This window comes from Schistocerca gregaria, unplaced genomic scaffold (genome assembly GCF_023897955.1).
Source record: "Schistocerca gregaria isolate iqSchGreg1 unplaced genomic scaffold, iqSchGreg1.2 ptg000817l, whole genome shotgun sequence".
NCBI lineage: Eukaryota > Metazoa > Arthropoda > Insecta > Orthoptera > Acrididae > Schistocerca > Schistocerca gregaria.
In genome coordinates, this window is record NW_026062184.1 from 15,001 (window position 1) to 20,000 (window position 5,000).

The window sequence follows — 5,000 nt, forward strand, 5'->3', positions numbered from 1 at the left end:
GTCTCCGAAGCGGGACAAACGCCGCGCGCTTCAGTATACGTAGCCGACCCTCAGCCAGACGTGGCCCGGGAACGGAATCCATGGACCGCAATGTGCGTTCGAAACGTCGATGTTCATGTGTCCTGCAGTTCACATGTCGACGCGCAATTTGCTGCGTTCTTCATCGACCCACGAGCCGAGTGATCCACCGTCCTGGGTGATCTTTTCCTTTTCAGTCTCCCACTGTCTCTTTCAAGACAGTAGCATTTGCGGGACTGAGGCGTCTGACGGCCCCTGTTCCACTATTTTTTTTTGTGTCCAACGGCCTCACAGCCGATGGGCGTCGTACGGCTCCACACCGGAGCGGACAGGCACTCGGGCGAACGTCATTCAAAACCGGCGCCAGGCGCCAGGTACCGCAGGCCAGCCGCTCCAGAGCTTCAGCGCTCGTACCACACAACAACAACACTTCCGCTAGTTTTGAGAGGCACGCGTGGTTCCGCACGCGGCGCACGGCCACTGCCGTACAGGTAGCGTGTTGCGCGACACGACACGACACGCACATCGAAAGACATGCAGTCTAGTCGGTAATGATCCTTCCGCAGGTTCACCTACGGAAACCTTGTTACGACTTTTACTTCCTCTAAATGATCAAGTTTGGTCATCTTTCCGGTAGCATCGGCAACGACAGAGTCGATGCCGCGTACCAGTCCGAAGACCTCACTAAATCATTCAATCGGTAGTAGCGACGGGCGGTGTGTACAAAGGGCAGGGACGTAATCAACGCGAGCTTATGACTCGCGCTTACTGGGAATTCCTCGTTCATGGGGAACAATTGCAAGCCCCAATCCCTAGCACGAAGGAGGTTCAGCGGGTTACCCCGACCTTTCGGCCTAGGAAGACACGCTGATTCCTTCAGTGTAGCGCGCGTGCGGCCCAGAACATCTAAGGGCATCACAGACCTGTTATTGCTCAATCTCGTGCGGCTAGAAGCCGCCTGTCCCTCTAAGAAGAAAAGTAATCGCTGACAGCACGAAGGATGTCACGCGACTAGTTAGCAGGCTAGAGTCTCGTTCGTTATCGGAATTAACCAGACAAATCGCTCCACCAACTAAGAACGGCCATGCACCACCACCCACCGAATCAAGAAAGAGCTATCAATCTGTCAATCCTTCCGGTGTCCGGGCCTGGTGAGGTTTCCCGTGTTGAGTCAAATTAAGCCGCAGGCTCCACTCCTGGTGGTGCCCTTCCGTCAATTCCTTTAAGTTTCAGCTTTGCAACCATACTTCCCCCGGAACCCAAAAGCTTTGGTTTCCCGGAGGCTGCCCGCCGAGTCATCGGAGGAACTGCGGCGGATCGCTGGCTGGCATCGTTTATGGTTAGAACTAGGGCGGTATCTGATCGCCTTCGAACCTCTAACTTTCGTTCTTGATTAATGAAAACATACTTGGCAAATGCTTTCGCTTCTGTTCGTCTTGCGACGATCCAAGAATTTCACCTCTAACGTCGCAATACGAATGCCCCCGCCTGTCCCTATTAATCATTACCTCGGGTTCCGAAAACCAACAAAATAGAACCGAGGTCCTATTCCATTATTCCATGCACACAGTATTCAGGCGGGCTTGCCTGCTTTAAGCACTCTAATTTGTTCAAAGTAAACGTGCCGGCCCACCGAGACACTCAACAAAGAGCACCCTGGTAGGATTTAAACGGGGTCCGCCTCGGGACGCGAAAGCACCCCTTCGGCTCGCCCCACCGGCAGGACGTCCCACGATACATGCCAGTTAAACACCGACGGGCGGTGAACCAACAGCGTGGGACACAAATCCAACTACGAGCTTTTTAACCGCAACAACTTTAATATACGCTATTGGAGCTGGAATTACCGCGGCTGCTGGCACCAGACTTGCCCTCCAATAGATACTCGTTAAAGGATTTAAAGTGTACTCATTCCGATTACGGGGCCTCGGATGAGTCCCGTATCGTTATTTTTCGTCACTACCTCCCCGTGCCGGGAGTGGGTAATTTGCGCGCCTGCTGCCTTCCTTGGATGTGGTAGCCGTTTCTCAGGCTCCCTCTCCGGAATCGAACCCTGATTCCCCGTTACCCGTTACAACCATGGTAGGCGCAGAACCTACCATCGACAGTTGATAAGGCAGACATTTGAAAGATGCGTCGCCGGTACGAGGACCGTGCGATCAGCCCAAAGTTATTCAGAGTCACCAAGGCAAACGGACCAGACAAGCCAATCCGATTGGTTTTGATCTAATAAAAGCGTCCCTTCCATCTCTGGTCGGGACTCTGTTTGCATGTATTAGCTCTAGAATTACCACAGTTATCCAAGTAACGTGGGTACGATCTAAGGAACCATAACTGATTTAATGAGCCATTCGCGGTTTCACCTTAATGCGGCTTGTACTGAGACATGCATGGCTTAATCTTTGAGACAAGCATATGACTACTGGCAGGATCAACCAGGGAGCTGCGTCAACTAGAGCTGAGCAGCCGGCCGCCCGGGAGTGTGTCCCGGGGGCCCGCGCGAACACGCAAGCGTCCGCTCAATTATTCTGCAAACAGGAGGAGGCCGAGCTCCCCTGCACGATACACCTCGAAACCCTCTCAGGTCCCGGCGGCGCGCAGCGCCGTCCTAGGTACTTGGTCGGTTTCGAGAGAGGCGCAATCGCCCGGAGTTAGGCGAGTAGACGGTTTTAGTGCGAACACCCTTGCTCCCAACTGAGCTTGCCGCTGCCGACAGAGGCCCGGGAGCGTGCTGTCGTGGCATTGCCGGCGGGAGACAACACGCGCCACCTATGGTGACCGGCAGCTCCAACGCCAGCGCCACACAAGGGCAAAGCCCCACTTGGGTGCAGAAGCGAACTCTCCCAGCACAGCGCACGCGCCAACACGTCCGCACAACTGCGATACAAACCACCTGCGAGAACCGCTGGGGCGACCGAGCAGCAGACGGCGTCGCGGCGCCGAGTGCCAGGCGGCGGCGCATCCTCAACGCACACAGTCCTCAATCAGACCAGCACACTGCAGATGTCCACCGCGCTTCGCACCGGGCTCGGCTGAACCAACTTTGGCCGCCAGGCGCCGCGTGCAGGGTGCGCCGCAGCGTAGCTGCGCCGCCTGCCGAGCCCGTCGGCTGGCGCTCCTGCCACTCGGCGCCCCCCACCAGCCGCCTGTTGCGCGTGCGCCCACGCAGCGCGCGGCCAACACGCCGGGCGGCCCCCCTTCACCGGCCGGGAACAGTCCCACCAAGCCACCGCCGCGTATCGCTTCATACCCACATGGGCCTAGTCACGTGTGTGGATGTGGCGGGTACCGCTGAAACAACCGGTTAATAGCTGTACCGATCGTCGCCATCACAGATTCACCTCCAGCGTGAACAACCGCTCAACAACGGATTTCCAGTTCATTTGCGTATCTTGGGCAGTAAACGTAGATGTCCACCTACATTTGCGAATTCAACAATTCTTGCATGCCAGGATGTCATGTGTCACGACACGCTACATCAGACCACATACACACTGCGACATGTGCAGAAGAGAACACGTGGAAGGTGGCCCGCGCACGTATGCGATGTCCCTTCCGCGATCCACTGTCAACCGGCATCTGCGGCATGTCCCAGATATGGAACGCGGTCCACCAGGGTAGCACTTTGTGTGAGGCAATACGACAAAGTCGGAATACACGCGTCACTACATCACACGGCTCACGCTGACCTGACCTGACTCACCGCACCACCACCCCCAGCGACCCAGGGTGACATACAATGCGTTCGTACGTTCCTCCCACACGCCTCTACGGCGTACCACAGTGCAACCTAGCTGTTATTGGGAGACGAGACAAGTAGCATCGAGCACAACATATGGAAATTGAGATTCGACACCGTTGGGCACAGCCAGCGTACGGTCACACGTATCACACTACTTCACTCTGTACGTAACTACCGATGATCGGTACAGCGTGTGGGTTACGCGTACGACATCAGCGGACAATGGACACAGACCATACCACGACGTACACTGAGGGCGTCGACATCTGAACGCAACTGAACAGCTGCGAGGCTCATTTAACACTCAAACGCCAGACCGACCAGCTTGAGAGGACGGAGACACAAAGAGAGGGGCAGAGGGGGGGGGGGCGATATAGTCCTATTGCAGTACAATTGACAGTGGATAGCGGGAATATGTGGAAAGTAAGCAACACTCGCAAGACATCTACATGAGGATAACAACGACACCAGAGATTCCGAGCAGTGAACTATGTTAGGCAAAGGGACAACGTGGGTTAGGTTAAGGGACAACGTGGGTTAGGTTAAGGGACAACGTGGGTTAGGTTAAGGGACAACGTGGGTTAGGTTAAGGGACAACGTGGGTTAGGTTAAGGGACAACGTGGGTTAGGTTAAGGGACAACGTGGGTTAGGTTAAGGGACAACGTGGGTTAGGTTAAGGGACAACGTGGGTTAGGTTAAGGGACAACGTGGGTTAGGTTAAGGGACAACGTGGGTTAGGTTAAGGGACAACGTGGGTTAGGTTAAGGGACAACGTGGGTTAGGTTAAGGGACAACGTGGGTTAGGTTAAGGGACAACGTGGGTTAGGTTAAGGGACAACGTGGGTTAGGTTAAGGGACAACGTGGGTTAGGTTAAGGGACAACGTGGGTTAGGTTAAGGGACAAATTGAGTTAGGTTAAGGGACAAATTGAGTTAGGTTAAGGGACAAATTGAGTTAGGTTAAGGGACAAATTGAGTTAGGTTAAGGGACAAATTGAGTTAGGTTAAGGGACAAATTGAGTTAGGTTAAGGGACAAATTGAGTTAGGTTAAGGGACAAATTGAGTTAGGTTAAGGGACAAATTGAGTTAGGTTAAGGGACAAATTGAGTTAGGTTAAGGGACAACGTGGGTTAGGTTAAGGGACAAATTGAGTTAGGTTAAGGGACAAATTGAGTTAGGTTAAGGGACAAATTGAGTTAGGTTAAGGGACAAATTGAGTTAGGTTAAGGGACAAATTGA

At 54.0% G+C, this 5,000-nt stretch overlaps 2 non-coding genes across 2 annotated transcripts; both read right to left on the minus strand.

Moving 5' to 3' along the window:
- Nucleotides 1-44: 44 nt before the first annotated feature.
- Nucleotides 45-199, minus strand: LOC126322493 (5.8S ribosomal RNA). The gene has a single exon (XR_007559052.1). It is a non-coding gene; the product is annotated as a 5.8S ribosomal RNA (ribosomal RNA).
- Nucleotides 200-567: 368 nt separating this feature from the next.
- Nucleotides 568-2,460, minus strand: LOC126322492 (small subunit ribosomal RNA). The gene has a single exon (XR_007559051.1). It is a non-coding gene; the product is annotated as a small subunit ribosomal RNA (ribosomal RNA).
- Nucleotides 2,461-5,000: the final 2,540 nt, after the last annotated feature.